This window comes from Cydia pomonella, chromosome 5, assembly GCF_033807575.1.
Source record: "Cydia pomonella isolate Wapato2018A chromosome 5, ilCydPomo1, whole genome shotgun sequence".
In the NCBI taxonomy this organism is placed as follows: Eukaryota; Metazoa; Arthropoda; class Insecta; order Lepidoptera; family Tortricidae; genus Cydia; species Cydia pomonella.
Genome location: NC_084707.1, coordinates 16,870,597 through 16,892,834, shown reverse-complemented (window position 1 = coordinate 16,892,834; position 22,238 = coordinate 16,870,597). Strand labels below are relative to the sequence as shown.

Here is a 22,238-nt window from a genome sequence, read left to right as displayed (position 1 = left end):
TAGCTCTTCTAGTGATAAGGCAGCTCAAACATCGTGCTGTCGGTTTTTACCACGAAGAGTGTATAAACTTGGTATTAACGGACTTGAATGTAGAGCGTTGAATAAAACTTTAAGCTAAAACTGTTACACCTTAGGGCCCTATCGCAGCGAGTTCGCCGCGCGCGCGCAACGTTCGCGGCGAACTCGTAACGCTCGCAACGAACTCGTTAGGATAGGGCCTAAGGTGTAACAGTTTTAGCTTAAAATTTTATTTTCAGCGTTCGCTTCGCTTTCAACTCGCTCGCAAATCGCCAGTGTGATAGGGCCCTTATCTTTTAATATATTCCGCTGTCTACTAAGTAAATTAACTAGTAACCAGGGCCCGTGCATTTCATTCAGTTTTTTTTTTTTTTTACAAAACTACAAATTTAGTATTAACCCAATAACGCGTAGAAAAATAAATACTTGTTCCATAAAAAATTCCAAATTCCACTGTTAAAAATCAAAAATATGTATTATTTAATAAACTATTAATCTATTATTTAAATGAGTGACAATGAGATGAAAGTCAGTGAGACGTTTCAGTTCATTTAATTAAAGAGGTTGACAAATGATTAGTTATTACGAAAATGCCAACTGGAATCATACTCTATGTAACATGAAGTCCTTTTTCCGTCAACGGCATGAAATGTACGAGCCCTGCTAGTAACTATCTATGTATCTGCTAATTTCATAAGTTTTCATTAGTTTCACTGCAATATATCTATATCATCGCCTTTGCTCAGTATTATTCTGACAGCGCTTGGGTTTGATTCCGCTCTCGTTTTCGACATCAACAACATAATTAATGTCTTACCTAAAAGCGGCGTCTTTTTCGAATGCAATTAATTTTTTTACATAACTATGACCGTGCCAATATATGAGTAGCATTTTAACCCATGCCTTTATATTTTTGAGTGCTAATAAATGTTGTAGTAGGTAATAAGAATTAGTAGGTAGTTCTCTGATCCCAACTCAGTTCACATCTAAGGCTATATGAAAAATGTTCTATAAAATTAAATAATATAAATAAACGTATGATTACCTAACTTATGGAATAAATTTACTTGAACATACCCGTGTTTTTATTCCTTTTGTGTTTGCACAGATGTTTTTCCAAGCATCTACGTCACGTAAACGTAACCGATTTTTTAAATCAGACTTATTAAATAAAACTTGCGCCATGGAGGTGCCTGCCGGAGAAATCTTCACCGTAATAAATGGTATAAAGTATGGTATACAAAATAATGGTATAAAATAGCCAATACAGTGTGTATATCCAATACGGGCAATAAGAGTAAATTAAACCAGGTATAGAATTTATCCGTCTAATCGTTAATTAAGGAGTTTTTTTAAAGTTACAGTTAATTATGACCCGTAATTATTTTTTGAAAATTTACCGAGCAACAATGTACTGCAAATATTACGAGACATAACATGACTCGCCATGACATTACATCCTAGGTTTTTATATTAACTGCCTGTTGGCAGTTACTATAAAAACCGTTGTGTTGCGTTGACAGTAACTTTAAAAAGCTCGTATCTAATACTTGTGTGATTGTGTGTTGCTTTATATTGCGGACCCAATTATTTTGTATGGTTAATATTTTCATTGAATTTCTTAACAAAATTGATCACAATATAATTGACAACATTTCATTTTTTTTTTACCTGAAATTTTACATATGATTTGGAAGTATTTTGCTTCCTGAACACTGCAATATATTTATATGTATATGTAGATAGCAAAAACGTGCATAAATGATATGAATCTGTAGACCATTTTCATAAGTAATTTAAAGGATATCAAATACCCTACTACTATAGTTGGTCCTCTACATAATTTGTGTCAACTTCGTATAAGCAGAGGTCTGGTATGTTCTAATATCAGGCAACCTTATTTTCACTTCACTCCACCAACCCAAAGCAGAAAATTCTAATCAAATATAATTTATCATCCACCAACTGAGGTCTAGTTTTTAAAAAAATATCAGGAATAATGTCATTTTGCCTTTTATCCCTTTTCCACCCGCCATCGCTATTCACCCCGGTTTACGGTACCTTACATCAGACTAACATATTTGTGTTTATATGCCTAATAACCATAATACCTAATTCTAATCTCTAAAACTAAAAATATTTTTTGTGACAGTTTTTTGCTGCGTCACGTGCTCTGAAGGCCTACAGCGAAAGCCGTACATCGAAATTTGATAGCTGCGCCTTTCTCTCGCTCTTACATATTCGAACGACAGAGAGGAAAATAGACGAAGAGCGAACGAATTAGTTAGTTGGGCCCTTCCTGGTTTAGGATTCGCTTATATGTACCTCTAAATTATATTATGTGTACCTCTAGTGGTGGTGGACGTGAATAGCCTTGTCCCGTAAATAAGTATATAATGTATAACCTAACAGGTTATGGGGCAAGGAAAGCCGAAAGTCACCATTACAGACGGAATAACGCGTATAGTCCAAGTCCATATATACGACTAAATAAATATATATATTATAAGTAATAAATAGGTAACTATTTATTCTTTCTATATTAATTTCTACAAATAATAATATAACCAGAGGAAATAAACGAAACGCGTTTTTATTGTCAGTAGAGCACATAATATTGGCGCGCAATCGTGACACGGATTGTACAGATTGTACTTCCTATATCAACAACAAAAGAGCGTGAAACCAACATTGTCAACATTACATTTTGTTCCGACGAGGAAGCTGTTTTCAAAAGTATATATTTTAATGGTACGGTCAATTACATAAATATGTCAGCGATTATACACTTTACGTCTTTGCAATAAGTGTAAAAAAGTATACTGTATATTTTAGAGTCTTATTATAGGATTTGTAGCTATGACTATGACGCACTAAGGTTCGTTTGTTAACTCTTCACAAATATCCTTTCTATCGGTTATTGAAATATAACTTGAACAATACAGAATACACTTATAATTACCATAACGACTTAGTAAAATATTTATTGTCACTATTCCATTTTTTTAGGGTTCCGTAGTCAACTAGGAACCCTTATAGTTTCGCCACGTCCCTCTGTCTGTCCGTCCGTCCGAAGCTTTATCGTTAGTGCTAGTAAGCTGCAATTTGGCATGGATATATAACTCAATCATGCCGAGTGTACTTGCCCTACACGTAGGAAAAATGGGGATGATTTTTTTGTGTGGTGTCGTTGATAGGGGTATTTTTTTAATATTTTCAGAAATAATCTGAAAACAACACTGAAAGAAAAAAATATGCTCCCCCTTCCCCCTCTAATTTTTTAACCATGGATCCAAATATTGTTAAAGAAAATCTCTAAAGTAGAGCTTAGTAAAGACATACAATGAAAACTATAGCGAATATGATCAGTTAAGCCGTTTTTGAGTTATCTCAAAAGCTCTTCCCTTCGTTGTAAAAAGAAGTGCCTACAAAGCTTTGCGAAGGCACTCCCTTTTGTTTGCGTTGTAAAGGACGGGTAACTAAGGAACCCTACACCGTATTTTGTGTCTAAAAGGCTAAAACAATGCTAAAGAGAAACTCCTGTTACATTAATATATTAATAGTGGAAGCTGTACTAGCCCAATTTCAAAGAAAAACCGCAAATCGATGTACAGTTTAGCCATTTGGCACACGCATACTAGAGAAAATTTGGAAGTGCTGAGTCTTTTTAGGGTTCCGTAGCCAAATGGCAAAAAACGGAACCCTTATAGATTCGTCATGTCCGTCGTCTGTCCGATTATGTCACAGCCACTTTTTTCCGAAACTATAAGAGCTATACTGTTCAAACTTGGTAAGTAGATGTATTCTATAAACCGCATTAAGATGTTTACACAAAAATAGAAAAAAAAACAATAAATTTTGGGGGTTCCCCATACTTAGACCTGGAACTCAAAAAATCTTTTTTCATCAAACCCATACGTGTGGGGTATCTATGGATAGGTCTTTAAAAATGATATTGAGGTTTCTAATATCATTTTTTTCTAAACTGAATAGTTTGCGCGAGAGACACTTCCAAAGTGGAAAAATGTGTGTCGTCCCCCCCCCGTAACTTCTAAAATTACAGAATGTAAAATCTAAAAAAAATATATGATATACATTGCCATGGAAACTTCCACCGAAAATTGGTTTGAACGAGATCTAGTAAGTAAATTTTTTTTAATACGTCATAAAATTAAAAAAAATATTCTTTTTTCATCAGACCCATACGTGTGGGGTATTTGGTTTGAACGAGATCTAGTAAGTAATTTTTTTTTAATACGTCATAAAATTTAAAAAAAAAATCTTTTTTCATCAGACCCATTCTTGTGGGGTATCTAGGGATAGGTCTTCAAAAATGATATTTAGGTTTCTAATATCATTTTTTTCTAAACTGAATAGTTTGCGCGAGAGACACTTCCAAAGTGACAAAAAGTGTCCCCCCCCCCCTGTAACTTCTAAAATAACAGAATGTAAAATTTAAAAAAAAAATATGATATACATTACCATGCAAACTTCCCCCGAAAATTGGTTTGAACGAGATCTAGTAAGTAGTTTTTTTTTTAATACGTTATAAAATTTAATAATTTTTTTGTTATCAAACCCATACGTGTGGGGTATCTACGGATAGGTCTTCAAAAATGATATTTAGGTTTCTAATATCATTTTTTTCTAAACTGAATAGTTTGCGCGACAGACACTTCCAAAGTGAAAAAAGTGTGTCCCCCCCCCCCCCCCCCCCTGTAACTTCTAAAATAACAGAATGAAAAATCTAAAAAAATATATGATATACATTACCATGCAAACTTCTACCGAAAATTGGTTTGAACCAGATCTAGTAAGTAGTTTTTTTAATACGTCATAAATGGTACGGAACCCTTCATGGGCGAGTCCGACTCGCACTTGGCCGCTTTTTTTGTATGGGATTTTTTTACTGAAATGTAATGATATAGTATATTTTAGAATAGCCTCAAAAATTCCTTTCTTATGATACCACACACGATACGATTCTGATATTTTTCTCAATACCAAAATAATAATGACTCAGCACTCCCCTCCTAAGGTAATTGATTTTAGGACATGCGGGCCATACATTTTGTTTTGACCTTAGTATGCATGTGCAGCTAAACTGTACATCGATTTGCGGTTTTTATGCGTACACCTTACTCTATAAATTATGCATTTTTACAATAAAATTATTTTCGAATAAAGTTACAGGTCGTCCTCATGATGTTTCACAATGGGTATATATTTATATATGTAGATAGATAGATAGATAGATAAAAACTTTATTCGTTTCCACAACATACATGGTAGGTAGGTATAGACAATAAGAAGAACATGCAGCTTAGAATTATTCTTAAAACTAGTTTACAATTCTTGAATGCAAAACCATGTGTCGTGGCAGAGAATAGGCGCTGGCTCAGCATGATGACGCGGCAAGCCACATCGCTGATATTCTGCCAGGACCTTACAAAAACAAAAAAGACTGTACAACGCTTAATTCTTATTAATATAACCTAATTATGCTCATGTTGTGTTGTGTGTGTAATGGCGTGTGCTTTTGTGTATTCGATATAGTAGGTAGCTACATTATTGAGATTTAATTTATATGTTACAATTTGACCCTAAGATTTTGTAAAATTTGAATTTAAATAAATAAATGAGACTACTTCATCTACGAGGGAGTTTCAACCTTGAAGTTTTTGATGGTTTAAAAGGTGTAACCGATATTTAATTTTAAAATTGAATTTATTTTTTAAATTACGAATTGGGGGAGGAATGTTGTTCCAACATTTTGTTGCACGGTAGCGGAAACTCCCTCTAAAAGCAGCGGACTTGTGTTTAGGGACTTGTAGCACGGCTGCTCGTGACGTTCTAGGTTGATGGTGGTTGTTAGTGAGCCATACAAGTTTTTTAAATAGATAGGTGGGCAGTTTTGTCTGTATGGTATCAAAGAGTAAGCACGCGAACATAAGATCCAGACGAGCGGTCATTTTTAGAAGACCCGAGTTATTTAAGTATGGTGTAACGTGTGCCCGGGGAGGGATTTTAAAGCAATACCTAGCGCACGCATTTTGCACTCTTTGAATGAGACGCTGTGAACGAGCAAGAAGACATGGGCCGTAAGCAGTGAGGCAATAATGAAGTTTAGATAAAACGAGGGACTCACAGAGTCTCATTCGAAGTTTGACACTGAGAAGATTCCGGAAATTGTACAATATTTTTAGGCGATAAAGACAGTTCCGGACGGTTTCTATCACGTGATTTTCGAAACGTAAATTTGTGTCAAATAATAGTCCAAGATTTCGGGCCTCATCGACACGATCAACTATCACGTCATTAACAATAATATTTGGACGTTTACTTATAATAGTCTTAGTCTGATTTATAGACCCAAGAACCATAAATTTGGTTTTTGATGGATTTAGCACTAGACAGTTTGTGGAGGACCATTCTGACAATCGTTTTAAATCGCCGTTGACCTTCTCGATAGCTGTGGCAGTATCATTGGGATGAAAAGATAAAAAAAATTGCAAATCATCGGCATAAAGCTGATATTTACAATGTTTTATACAGCTGATGATGTCGCTACTATACAGGATGAACAAAAGAGGACCCAAAATGGATCCTTGAGGCACTCCTCTTTTCACCTGGCAAGGACTGGACATTGAGGAAACCCCGTCTGTTTCAGTTAATTTGACTATTTGTTTACGGTGTTCGAAATAATTGGAGAACCAACGTACTGAGTGATTATCAAACCCATAATAGCGTAATTTTGAGAGTAAGAGATTAATATTGATACAGTCAAACGCCCTCGAAAAATCCAGTAAAACCATTACTGTGCCATGTCCTATATCCTGCGCTGCAAGAACCTCATCAATTACATCAAGCAAAGCTGTAGAAGTACCTCTTTTTTTTCTAAAGCCCGACTGATTTTCGGGCAAGATATTATTGGATTCCAAATATTGGGACACCTGATAATAGATCACTTTTTCCAAGATCTTCGACAGGTACGGCAAAATACTTATAGGGCGCAAGTCTTTAAGATCCTTAGGATCGTTTACTTTTGGGATTGGGCGAACAATGGCTGTCTTCCAGATTGAAGGAACTTCAGCTGTTAGTATCGAAGTGTTTATCAGATCCGTAATTATTGATAAAGTTAGTGGAAGTGTCATTAATATCATATCATATGTTATGTCATCATACCCTATAGCGGTGGACTTGGTACCAAGTAATAGTTTTGTTATTAACGTTTCATCAACAGTACTTAAACTAAAAGTAGAGAAGCCATACCGATGGTTATCAAAGAACGCCAGAGTGGCAGCGTCCAACACATTACTACCTGGAACTTTTAAAAAATTATCATTAATTACTGTCGGATCGTTAAATATTTTCGGCAAGGTAGAGGAATTTTTAAGGTTAGGAATTACGTTATGCTTTAGATTTTTCCACAGAGTTTTAGGATTGTTCAAATTAATGTTTATATGTTGCTCGAAATAGGCTTTTTGTTCAAAGTATAAACTAGTGTTTACCAAATGTTTCAGTGATTTATAATTTAGTCTATCAGAGTCTTGTTTACTTTTTTTATATTTTTTGTGTGCTTCGTTACGGAGACTCATCATATAGCGAACATTGTCGGTAAGCCAAGGTTTAGCAGCTTCTTTTAAGGTTTTTTTTTGGACTGGCGCATATAAATCAAAAATCCCTAGTATATAGGTGTTGAATAGTGCTACCTTATCCTCAACGGACCCTAGATTAGTGATGTTATCCCATTGTAATTGGCCTAAATGACTGTTAAAATATTCCATGTTGATCTTATTTAGGGGTCTTTTATAATAAACTAAAGGCGGGACTTTAGGTATTTTTATATTTACATTGACAAAAACCATAGCGTGTCCTCCCAGCTCCTCCTTATGGTCAACCTCAGTATTGAGAATCGCAGCATCTGAACAGATTATATCGATGAGAGTGGAACTGTGTTCAGTATAGTGAGTTGGTTCCGTAATGTGGTTGATAACATTATTGCAAACCAGAAATTGTTGCAGTCGTTTGCTTCTATAATCATTTGAATCCAACATATTGATATTAAAATCACCGCTCAGGATGACATGGTCATAAAGGGAAAACGATACGATTGTTTCACTCAGAGCATCCAAAAATATGTCTAAACTTAGCCATGGAGGACGGTACGCGGTTCCAAGTATGAAAGTAGTGGTATTCAACTTGATCCTTAGCCACATTTGTTCCACATCCGGATGAGTAGGATGACTACAGGTTCGCGCAGTAAGACCGTTTTTAATATAAAAACCTACCCCACTACCGCCTTTCTTTGTACCGAGTGTGCGAGGGGCATGTCGTAGTCTGTACCCCGGCACTGTGGGCGCACGACCCTCTTGGCCGGTTTGCAGCCAAGTTTCATTTATAGCCATTATATCCGGTTTATGTTGCTCCATGGCTACTGAGAATTCATCATGTTTATGCCTACTACATAAGGATCCTGCATTAAAAAGTCCAAATTTAAAATGCTTAGGTTTTATTTTATTTGAAGAGAGATGTATGTATATTGATGTATCATATTATTTATGTACGTATAATTTTGTGATATTTTTTTGTCATTTTACTTTGTATTCTGACCCTGCACCAATTAGGATCTTTCGGTTTGGCTCATGGTTGACTGGTAGAGAATGCCTTCTGGCATTAAGTTCGCCATTTGTACTCTTCATGTATTGTGCAATAAAGTTTAAAAATAAAAATTAAAAAATTAAACGGAACAATTTTTGTAAACACCAATAAGCGCTTCATAATGACATGACAACAGAACTATACACCCAATTTAAAGATGCAGTCATTATACCCCACCTGACAGTATGTGCTAAACTAACTGGGACAAGGAATTTTTTTAGGGAAATTTTGGTTTCCGTACAATCGTACAATAACAACATACAACATACATAATAAGCATTTATTTTTGTATTAATAAAAGTATACGGAGGATATTTTTACTACCCTTAAAAATATTAATATAACTAAAAAATAGCCTAAATAAATTTATTTATTTTTATTATTAAACCAGTTGACGATTTTTAAATTAATAATGGCATCTTATGTATCATCTGACAAAGTATCAAACGGGAGGCGATGAAATTTTATTGTTTTACGTATTTCAGTGGCTGCCATCACTCAACCCACCAAGGCACCAACGGAGCGGCAACTGATGTCCACGAGGATTCATCATATATAGTCGTTAACCACTGGACGACGTCCCGTAACGTGACGTAACCACGTTTTCGCCCTGGAGGCGATTGGTCATGGAAATCTGTTCCTGGCTCGCGGTCTATTTCTGTATCGCTCGAATATCTAAGAGCGATCGAATAGAGAGGCAGATAAAGAAATGTTGGTGGTCGTTTTTCGCGGTATGGCATCAGTAATCTGTACAGATAATTTTGTTGTAGTGGTATCACTGAACAGAGATCACGTCATTGATGTTGCAGGGTGCGTAGATGTCAATCGTTAACGCTCCGTAGCGACCGAAACGCAACTGTCTATGTCGCACTAATATGAAAGAGTGATAGAGAGATAACTACGCTACGCGTTAACGATTGGTATTATGTCTACGCACCTTTTTGCGTTCGAAATTTAATTTGCTCCTTTTGGGAGCGAATTTTTTCCCAGTAAATGGTAAGTTTATATTATATTGATGGGCTATTTTCGGTGTAGTTATTTAAAATGAAAGCACAAATAAAATACAGCAGGTTCCCTTATTGTACATCGACACATGCCAAATGAAAAGGAAAATTGTACCGGAATGACAGATGCTACAAAAAGTCATGTCAGTATCTCCAAACCTTATTAAGTTTTTATAGGCGTTTTCTATCAACGATTGTCATCTTGGCTATGCCCCCTTGTTTTTATCAGTAGTTCCACTACATGAAAGGGCACTTTATTGAAAGCTAATGCTTGATTTATTGATGATAAACAAAAATCGCTATATAGTTATAATTATAAATAATAAGAAAAAAATAATATTTGAATAGTTCCCTAGATTCCTCATGGTTCCCATCATTCGAACTGGGTTTTGACAAAATTAAACCAATCTGGAAGTAAGTACACACTATTCAACAAAAATAGTACATTACGATACAAGTGCGAAAAATAGGAAATTCGAAACGAGTGGCGATAAATTAAAACACGACCGAAGGGAGTGTTTTAAATCGACACGAGTTGCGAATTATCTATTCGCACATGTATCGTACAACGTTTTACAGTACATATGGCCCTTTAAATGTTTGACACAGTAACGTAATATGCGAATTTGCGCACTAGTGCGGTAAAGTAGCACCATATGTACTGTAAAATAATTTGTCATGTCGGTTCAGAAATGACGGAGTTCTGAGGTAACAGGTAGCACATTTAAAAAAAAACATACAACCCAAATGAAACCTTTGAAATATTGAAGTCGGTAAAAAATAAGTAATTTTGTATAAATAATTAATTACTTGTGTCATGAGCAAGATGCTATCAGAGAAAATAACGAGGTTTTAAGTATTGGTTATTCAATTAAATTTAATACCTAACTCTAATAAAAACTGCATCAACCATGCAGCAATTGTAATGCTTCTGACTCTGTCATGTTTTGCTAAAATATAGATACCTATAATTTATCAAGTACTTCATCATGCATATGTACGTATATATCTCTTAATTCAATATAAATAAAATACTTATTATCACATTACTTAAAGCAAACTTCCTCGTACCTACTACTAGAAAATGTGAGGCTCTTCCAGCGTCAAACAAAATAGATAAAAACCTTGTAGTGAGTATCTAATATTCAACGAATTCTACACCCTATTATCGAAACTATAGACATATATTTGCGTAATAAGAAAACATCATAGTACGACCTACCATAGAGTAGGTAGGTAAGTAAGATATGAAAACATATTTATTGACATGCGCTATCAGAGTCGGTGGCTGGGAATGTTTGTTTTGGGCGCAGTCGGTAAATAAGTACTGCAAACATAAACATAGGTATAATTGCTTGTCATTTGATGCTATGAATTAAAGTGAATTCCGATAATAGCCTGACAACAATGTAATATAGGTAAATATTTTTTGGCTAAAACGCAAACTTATCGCAAACGACATCTGTGTCTGTAGCTCGTTTGCACCAGTATTATGTACCTATTGTAATTAGTGGGCGAAATGCACTTCTTATAAACATACTGTATGGTTCTATACATATAAAGATAAATACTATGTATAACAGATTTATGTATCTTTGTATCCTTTTGGGTAATTTGATATTGTTGTGGCAATTCTATCTCAATCTGGGTAACGTCATTTTCATATGGCAACACAATTTTTTTTTAAGACGATCTTGACATACCTATAATTTTGAGAAAGACTTGACGTTTATGATTAAACGATTTTCCTGCTTATTTCTTAATTATAATTCATTAATAAATAGTAATAACTACTAAAAGGGGGTTTAATTGAAGAAAGACTATAGACTCTCTACAATACTTATAATGTGTACTTTTATCAATAAGAGATTAGGATTTGATTTTTAAAGTGCGAATTGGCCTCCTAGGTTTTGATATTCAGTTGATATGTAGAGAAGTGCACCTAAATATCATAATGTCATATGCTCTTCATAAGTTCATATGCCCTAAATTTCAAAACGACTTAGTCTCAAAATGCTTAAATGTCAAATTGTTTCCTTCCTAAAATGGCCGAATGTCATAATGCCTTTTATTTATATCGTCCAAATACCTAAATGTCAAAAAGTATGTTTTATCAAATGCTAAATTGCCGGTTTTTTTTTATATATAATAAGTATGATTATGTCTTAAGTGCATTTTTATAACCTTTGTCCTATTTACAATATTTTTGTAACAATCTCCGGAGCTAAATAAAAAAGGTAAACTGGAAGAGATCCCTGAAAGGGATAAGTTCGCTTTTGTAAAAATGATATGTGTAGGGATTGCAAACCGGATTGATTTTCAATCCGGCCGGATCCGGCTGGATTTTGGCCATAATCCGGCAGGATCCGGCCGGACCGGATCCGGTTTGGTATAGGGATGTCAAAATTAATTAAATTACATATTTTTCTAGTTTTTTGCGTAATACGTATTCCTAAATCTATAATTTGAAGTTAATAAATAACTTCTTAACAATAAAATAACCCTTAGTAGTAAAAAGTGTGGCCTTGTCAATATCACTTAAAAACCCAAATATGAAATCGGTCGTTTATTATATATTATATATTCACAAGTGCTCAAATTTTCGTTTACAATTATGAATTTGATTAGTTTCCAAAGCCCGGTCATGGGATGTGGGGTGGGAATTGGAACTCCTTGAAATGACAAGTTTTCGTAACTGTTCCTTCATTGAATTCTTTGTAACGTTGACATCCATTCTAGTAAGAAAAATAAGATATTTTACTATTAACCAAAATGATATTAAATTTTCCCTCATTTTTTGCCCAAGAAAGTAGTACTTTAGTACTTTTTTTATTTACAGAAAAGTATATTGGTCAAATTATAGGGAATGGAACACGACTTACACGACACGACGATCTCATGTGAAAAATAATAGAGTGTAGAATTGAAATCCATCGCGGAAAGGGACTCCTTAAGAAAAGTTACATGGATCAAATAAAGAATTGGCTAGACGTAGAGTAGCATGTAGGTACCATTAAGGAAATTGCATAATGTAAATACAAAAGATTCTCTCTCAAATTTGAATAGAAAATAAACAATATTTTATCATATATATATATATATATATATATATAAACTCGAAGTAAACTAAAGATTATCAATGTTATCATTTCATTTCATACATTCATTTTCAATACAAACTTACAATCTTATATTCATTCACACATGTAACACATATTGATTAGCCCAGCTCTAGTCGGTTGAGTACCGCCGACTTAATCCTGCTCATTTGTTTACTTTTAATCTCCTATCACAACATTATGACACTCTTTTCTTCTCTTTAGCATAAATTACAAATGCCTTCCATGGCATCTCCATCGTTTAATTTTTCCTTCTATTACAGTATTTATGTAATCGTCGTATCGTGCCACCAACATGAAAGGCAACTTCTGTTCCCAGTCATCGTCATAATAAATATATTTTTATTTAACTAAATTTAAACGTTTTCATTCGTTTTATGCTCTGTTCAAGTTCATACCTCTCATCCGTCGCCTTTTCCTCATCTAAACCGCACAGTGCGTGCTGTATTTAGGCGTTTTTTTTTTATTTGACTGGATCCGGTCCGGATCCGGTGATTTTTACCGGATCCGGTAGCTCCTGAAAATTGCCGGATCCGGCCGGATTACCGGATCCGCCGGACCGGATTGCAATCCCTAGATATGTGTTCTTTCCTGTTTTATGTTTCTCTTTTTACAATAAAGTGTTTTACTACTTACTACTACTAAATACGGATAATATGGGATAAATAAAATAGCACTCATGAATGTAGGTAAGTTGACATTTAGGTATTATGAAACCACGTCATTTTGAAGTTTAGGCACAAAAAATACTTTAATTTTATTTCGCTGTTTGTTTTCGTTCTTATTGAAAAATAAATGTATACGTGCTAAGGCCATGCTACGAAAGATTTCCTATAGGGAGATGTGTCCTGTTACAGTTGGGAAATCCAATTGTATCAATATTTCGCTAAATATTTATATAATCATCGTCCAAAATATAAATATGTGTATTAGCGGCATAGGAAAACCCCGACGTTATCGATTTTAAGTGAAACCCAGAGCATATATATTGAAAAAACTAAATTATGTAAATTCAAAACGTGATCTTTGTTGAATACCAACATCATGTTTTTTTTAAACGTAGCTACTTACAGGAAAGTAACGTCCCGGAATATTTAGATTAAATAACTCAGTCTACGTACTCACTGACTGAAGCGTACTATTGTCTGTTTTGGGTTCCGTACCTCAAAGGAAAAAACGGAACCCTTATATGATCACGTTGGTGTCCGTCCATCCGTCCGTCCGTGTGTCTGGCTGTCTGTCTGTCAAGACTCTTTGTCTCGAGAACACGTGGAGGTATCGAGTTGAAATTAAAGCCATATACTTGTCTACAGTCCCTTGAAATTGTGAAAAAAACAGATTTCTAAGTGAACGTCAAAAAAAAAGATACGGCCGATTATGCCGGAAATAACTTATATTTCGACACTCTCAAGGCGAGTCCCACTAGTACATTTCCGGGTTTTTAACTATAACGTACGTATGATTTATAAAATATGGGTAGTAGTATTAGTAGTATATCTTTATTTGCTAGAATTATGGTTAACACAGATGTTACATCAAAATTTTATCCAGCACAATTCTGCCGACTTACGGCGTGCAAATTTTACTATAAATACTTAATGACTAACATGCATTTACTCTATATTTACATTTCATCGATTAATTATTACTTAATAATGTTTATATTTATAATTTGTTAGTTACAAAAAAACAAAAACAAAATGAGTATGATAATATTAACAAATGTCCTACAGAATTCATTACATTAATTAAATTATAATTAGGTACAAACATTTTAAATACAATTAAATTTACAGCCCTTTATTGCGCATAATTATTAAATCTACAGTTGGTTTCTTTTAAGAATTCCTTCACTGAGTAAAAGCACTGCTCTTTCAACCATAAACTAAGTTTTTTGCAAAAACTGTTATAATCCATATCCGTAATTTGTTTTGGTATAGAGTTATAGATCAAACAAGCCATGTAGTAGCAGTTTTTACGGTACAGTTTTAGTTTCATACACCTTTCGTCGGGTAGTTACACAAATTTCTGTTTTGACGTTTTACTGGGACTTCACTCATCAGTTAGCTGCGACCATGATCTGTGAAACCTGTGTCGAAATATCGGTAAATATAGGTAATAAAATAAATTCACTATATACCCTATAGAAATGTAATTTAATATGTGTTCAAAACGCGATATTCTTAATTGTTATATAAAGTATGATGCCATACATTTTTTATACAAAAAACAAAATTAATGAGCGCTCCATAGGTACTATGTGTTTCCTATGGGCTATGGGCTAGAGGTACTTCAGAGTAAAACAAAAACAGACTATATATAGTACCCATATCAGTGCAAAGCCAAGAAGCGTCTTAATTTTAGCAGTTAAAATATCTATAACTCGAGGTAGACCCTTAGGTTATAGGTTTAGGTTCCTTACCAGCCGCCTGAAATAAGTGGTTAAACTATAGTCGATAAGATAAGTAGAATTTATTAGCACAAAAATAACATAAATTATAATATTTTGTTTATTATAATAATATCGAGCGGAAAATTGTGCTAAAAGGTCTTCACTCAGCTTGATGCCACGAAGTGAGTCCTAGCTAGGACACGTCAACACTGACTGATTTTCAGTGTAGCCCGGTAAAAGTAAAATTAAAACTAGAACTAAAACAAGAATTAGGTGGCACAAATATCCAAGAAAACATAAAAACATAGTAATCACAGCATTAGTCCAATATGAAGTAACAAAATAACGTTAGAATCGATCAATGAAAAAACTGACAAAAAGAATTATAAAGAATAACGTTTTTTTTATATATAAACCCATATGTACATGTGCTTTGCTTGTGTGTGTGTGTGTGTGTGTGTGTGTGCGCGCGCGCGCGTGTGTGCGTGCATGTGCAAAAATGTATATTATTAAGAAATAAAGAATTTTGTATTTGTATGTGTGCGTGCGTGCGTGCGTGCGTGCGTGCGTGTGTGTGTGTGTGTGTGTGTGTGTGTGTGTGTGTGTTTGTGTGTTTGTGCGTGAGATTAGTTTTGCTTTGAGCCCCTTTGTTACCTACGTTATAACTACACTTTTTAACTGTCTTTCAAAAAGAAGTTCGTCCCAAATTCCTATACGGGAAACGAAACATGCTCAGGTTTTTTTTTAATGTCAAGACTTACTCTAACTTTGTATCTATGGAATGCTCTTGATTTATCATTTGTCCGTACCCTTGCCCTTGGTTGGAGTTCACAAATAAAGATAGGGCGGCAAATAACACCACGGCAACTGAAACGGGGATTACGTACTCTAATGTAAACTCTGGAGTGGTCTGCTTACTTCGAGGAGAGGAGGCATACATACAATAACAAATATAGTACATTACGATACAAGTGCGAAAAATAGGAAATGCGAAACGACCGAAGGGAGTGTTTTAAAGCGACACAAGTTGTGAATTACCTATTCGCACATGTATCGTAATCGTACACCGTTTTACAGTACATATGGCCCTTTAAATGTTCGATACAGTAACGTAATATGTTAATTTTCGCACTAGTACGGTAAAGTAGCACCATATGTACTGTAAAATATATTTTAATACAGTTGCTCAGAAAGTGCTACTTTACGTAGCTGTTTAGCGTGCGGAAAGTTGGATTTCGCGAACTAGTGCTTTTTACTTTTCCACTTGTTCCAATTCATGACTACTTATTGATGAGTGTTAATGTTAGTTTCCTTTAAAAGTCGTAATCGACATAAAAACCTACTGTTAATGTAAAAATAATAAATATATAAGCATATTTCATATTTTATTAGTTACATCTTCATCATTATAACACGTTCATTTTTAGGGTTCCGTAGCCAAATGGCATAAAACGGAACCCTTATAGTTTCGCCATGTCCGTCTGTCTGTCTGTCTGTCTGTCTGTCTGTCTGTCTGTCTGTCTGTCTGTCTGTCCGAGGCTTTGCTCCGTGGTCGTTAGTGCTAGAAAGCTGAAATTTGGCATGGATATATAAATCAATAAAGCTGACAAAGTCGTACAATAAAATCTAAAAATTTAATTTTTTTTAGGGTACCTCCCCTACACGTAAAGTGGGGGTGAATTTTTTTTTTTCGCTTCAACCCTAGAGTGTGGGGTATCGTTGGAAAGGTCTTTCAAAACTAATAGGGGTTTTCAAGAATCATTTTTTGATAAAGTGAATATATTCGGAGATAATCGCTCCGAAAGAAAAAAAAATGTGTCCCCCCCCCTCTAACTTTTGAACCATAGGTCCAAAAAATATGAAAAAAATCTTGGAAGTAGAGCTTAAGAAAGACATTAAATGAAAACTATAGCGGACATGATCAGTTTAGCTGTTTTTGAGTTATCGCAAAAAGTTTTCCCTTCATAGTAAAAAGACTTACTTTAATTAGGTACTGATTATGCAAATTTGCCTATTTGTTTAACTCGGGTGAAAGGTACCGTTTCATCCCTTGGTTAACAATTTACTATACTTTAAGCTCCAGTTTAGCTTATTGTGACGGAAGAGTAACTACGGAACCCTACACTGAGCGTGGCCCGACATGCCCTTGGCCGGTTTTTAATATTGAATATTGAAAAATCGTTCTTAATAAGTTGCCTGAATGGAACGGAATAGCTGCCGAAACGCCTGTCAAAGCCGAAGCGTTTTTTCTTACTGCAAGAATGTTTTAAGTTTCCAAAGGCAACATTCGATATTGTTTTCATACAATTTAAATATACCATACACAAATAATCGTAAATAACGATACTTAGGTAATAATAGTATAATATTTTATCTTTACAATTGTTTCTGTCTTATAGAACATGCATAAAAAAGTACTTGTTGTTTTTCTTATTTTTTAATTTTTTCACAACTGTATGTAAAAACGTCGTCCGATACGCGTGCGGAAATGTCATTTTTCACTCGTCCCGAGTCTTGCCATCTCGGTACTCGTGAAGTAATGACATGCTTTTCGCACTAGCATCGAAATGTACTATTTTAGGGTTCCGTACCTCAAAAGGAAAAAACGGAATGCTTATAGCATCGCTTTGTTGACCGTCTGGTCCGTCCGTCTTCTTTTTTAATACCACGACGGTGGCAAACAAGCATACAGCCCGTCTGATGGTAAGCAGTCACCGTAGCCTATAGACCTGAAACTGCAGAGGTGTTACATGGTCGTTGCCGACCCTTTCAAAATCTGTACACTCCTGTCTGTCTGTTAAGACCCTTTATCTTGGGAATGGTAACGCGTGGATGTATGGAGTTGAAATTAAAACTATATACTCAGGTCTACAGTCACTTGAAGATGTGAAAAAAAGAAACTTCTACCTATATAAGAAAATATACCTAGGGCCGTTTATGCCGCAAAAAACGTATACTTATTTCGACCTAGAAGTATGATATTTAGCAAGTAAATACAACAAGTCCTACACTGAACAAGTACAGGGAAAAATCGGAAAACTATAATTTGTAAAAAAAAAAGAGTTAATTTTGTACTGAGGGTTCAGTCCGTCTAGCACTTGCCCCGTTTTTGTTTAATTGAAGAGAGATTTTTAAGATATTAAAGATTTAAAAAACACCGAAATCACGTGCAGGCACTGAAATCAATTTGCATCACCGAATTAAAATATGCTTGTACAGAAATCACGTTTAAATTTTATATCTAAATTATTTTACAATTTATTCATATTTTTAAAGGCTAATGATCTTACAAGCTTACGTAAGATAGTGCCTTTATTGCGGCTTATAAAACAACAACTCTGAAGATATTTCACACTATTTGACTATCCTCATACAATAGGCCGGTATATGGTCCTGGAACAAGTTTAAGACATGTCGACCAAAAATTCGCACAAGAGCCATGAGGGTAAAGATGTTTGTTTCACACAATTCAACCACACACTCATCAAAAATAAACTTAAAACAAGAAACAAGAAACTTTTGAGTGGTGTTCAATACAAAAAAAAAACACTGATAAGTCACCCATATACTTACAAATATAGCTTTATGTTTATAAAATGTATCGTGTACTCTTTAGGTGTGTTTTTTTTTTAATGGAGGATAGGCAGATGTTTAACCACGATCTCACCTGATGGTAAGTGTTTATAGTTACAATATAGAGTACAATAAACGAATTTACGAAGCAGGAATTTATTTCGGGGATCACTTATCGGTGGTCAAAAAATCCACTGAAATCAACACCACCAATATTATAGGACATTCGTACACAAATTGACTAAGTTCCACAGTAAGCTCAATTAGGCTTGTATTATAGGTACTTAGCCAACGACATATATAATATATAAATACTTAAATACATAGACAGCATCCAATACTCAGGAACTAATATCCGTGCGCATCACACAAATAGATGCCCTTACCAGGATTTGAACCCGGGACTATCGGCTTCATAAGCAGGGTTACTACTCACTACCCACTAAGCCAGACCGGTCGTCGGAGAAACGTATATAAAGTCACCTTATTATATTGTGACTGCACCTCCACTTTATACAACAGTTAAGGCACAACTAAAGCATACTATGTTTGAACCACTGAGCTCCTTGTCCACTACTTTGTAAGAGTACCGACATGTTTTGCAAATTACACCGAAATCAGTCACTAGCCCGGGTTATATAGTAAAATTGTTTTTATTGAAAGAGTTTAGCAAACACATTAATTTGATATAAAGAATATGATAAAATAACTAATACATTATACGTGAATCCTCATAATAATTTCGATTTAAAGCTCCATCTTGAGTAATAATTTTTTGTTTCTAAAAATCCGGGTGCGGTACACTCGCCCACCGAACATAATTTTTTGCATTTGATTTTTTTTTCTTTTATTATATAAATAAAAAATAAATGTTTTATTGTGTCTCAGAGAGATTAAAGGCTAAAGATGACGTCTGATTTTATTCAGATTTTTGGAACAGTAAATTCAACTATTTTTGGCCCCGGACACGTAAATGATATGCCACGATATGCCCTTGCATGATAATTCAATAATAAAAAAAATAGCAGTCGCCACCGGTGATCGTAGAGCTGGCAGCTTCCTCGCACAGAGAATAGGAATCGCGATACAACGAGGAAATGCTGCCAGCCTATACGGCACCATGCCGCGGGGGGGATAGTTTTTAATTATTTATTTTAAGATTAGTTTTATGTTTTCAATAATTGATGAAAAAATATTTATTAGCCTTTATTTTATATTATCGTATTTTTGTGGGCCAGTTTAAAATTAAGAAGGGGGAAACATTATAGACTTCGGATGTGAGTATTTCCATATAATTAGTATGCGCATCGTGTATTATTATTTAGAACGCTCTATATTCCATAAAATACGAATTATACTTGATCTATTATTCCAATAATTTGCTTATTACATTTTTTTTAAACCAACTATAAAGTCCTAAGCCACTTGAAGGTACTTGCCTACCTATGCGTAATACTTTACTGTACTTAATCGAAACAAGGTTTTTTGCCCTGACTGATTAGCAATTGTAGCATTGAAGGCTGAAAGACACTTAACTTTTTGCTAATAAATTGTCAACCATTCACTTTCTATATCATTACGTAAACAAAAGAGCCATATTAAATAATGGTTTTAATTTCAACTCGATACCTCCACGACTGGAGTCGCCTTTAAGAGCTTACCCCTCTGTCGAATACCTCGGCCACTGGTCATATGTATTGTATGGACTGAGTACTGACGTTTATCTGACATAGCATGGTTCATTTGTACGTTACCTGTACCCGTTGACGTGCCCCTCCCCCGTAAAAACCGGCAGACTGTTTTATACAGAAAATTACATACAAGGCGTCTCCAGTTGTTAAATCCTCCAAGCCTCCACGCGTTCCCGAGATAAAGGGTCCGTTTATCTGTCTATAACGGACGTACGGACGGACGGAGGGACAACAAAGTGATCTTATAAGGGTTCCGTTTTTCCTTTTGAGGTACGGAACCCTAAAAAACCTTACGTTTCTGGTTGTCATTAAATCCTGGGACATCATGCCTCTTAAAGATGATCCCTTAAGACCTAATAAGATGAAAGATGTTAATATGGACATTTTACAGAAAACCGCAGCCAAATAACACCGGTGAGTAAGGTTGCCAGAGCTCAACGAGGGTGGGAGGGGGTTAGGGTCGGCAACGCGCATGTAACTCCTCTGGAGTTGCAGGCGTACATAGGCTACGGAGACTGCTTACCATCAAGCGGGCCGTATGCTTGTTTGCCACCGACGTAGTATAAAAAATGAAACCTAATATGAAGTGTAAATAACGGACGTAGTTTTCTTATTGTGACATTTACTTTTTATTTATTTACATACATCCAAGACATTCAATAACTCTACCTGCAAGAATATTATCGGTTTGATTAATACTGTCACCCGCCGCACTGAAGTCGATTATAAAACCTGATATTTCAATGGCTGGCGTGGCAAGAACGTCATTTTCTGTCACGAATTTTTTTTTTTTTTTTTTTTTATTTCACGATATTACAGATCTCCAAATACTCCTCAGCGGCGGGCAAATTAGGCTCAGGCAATAATTAGTAGATTAGATATTGGGTCACCAGAGAGCCAAATGACATATTTACAGCGAGGACGTTCATTGAATCCTGAGCGTAGAATTAAGAGTTAACGCGCCCAAGGTGGAAATAATTTTCACATCTCCCTGCTCTTCACATCACCTACGAGGAATTAAATATTTATATCGGCAATGCAACGATGATTTACGGGGGAAAATGGGCAAGATGTGAACAAGTATAGACCTTATACGTTCTGTACGAGCATAGGGATATAACTACTCAATCGCTCGAATTCTGGAATGTCGTACGAACCCATTAGTGGACATAGTCTCGTGTCTAGACAGTTGTTCACAACTATTACCAAGGGAAGGTGAACTAGTATAAGTGTGATCTTCGATATCGCGTACTACTTATGGATCTCAAGACCAGTTATATTGAGAATGAACTCCAAGTCAAGACAAAAATGAGTAGTGAATAGGGTAACTGCCCTGTAGTAGGAAACGCACGTGTGCTAGTCCACACGTGAGCTGACTACGTAACGTGGTGCAGAGCATACCAAATAATATGTTAATTTGGCTGATATGCAAGCATTACATTTTTAAGCACAAAGGTATAAGGAAGTATATTATTTCAGCAAAGCATTTAAATTATTTATCCATTTTGTCATATATGCTGGCTAGAGTAGGTATATTTTTTTAATACTTTATTTCGTAAATGAATCTGCATGGCTTTTCTAAGAAAATATGCACACTGCCTACTCGTAATATGCATAACAGTTTCCTGTTAGGCTGCTAATAAAGTAGTTGTATTTTTCAGCAGATCCCGGACTAGGTATAAGTAATATATTTCGCTTAGTCTGGGCATGTTTATTTACATATAAAAACATTAATACCTAATTCATATTCTTAAGAAGCGGATCTTATCACTTATCACAC

The 22,238-nt window shown here is 35.1% G+C and overlaps 1 protein-coding gene across 1 annotated transcript in view; it reads right to left on the bottom strand.

Moving 5' to 3' along the window:
• LOC133517899 (large ribosomal subunit protein uL10m) overlaps positions 1 to 22,238 on the bottom strand; it is a 147,984-nt gene that overhangs the window by 25,887 nt on the left and 99,859 nt on the right. The gene's annotated exons all lie outside the window — the stretch shown is intronic.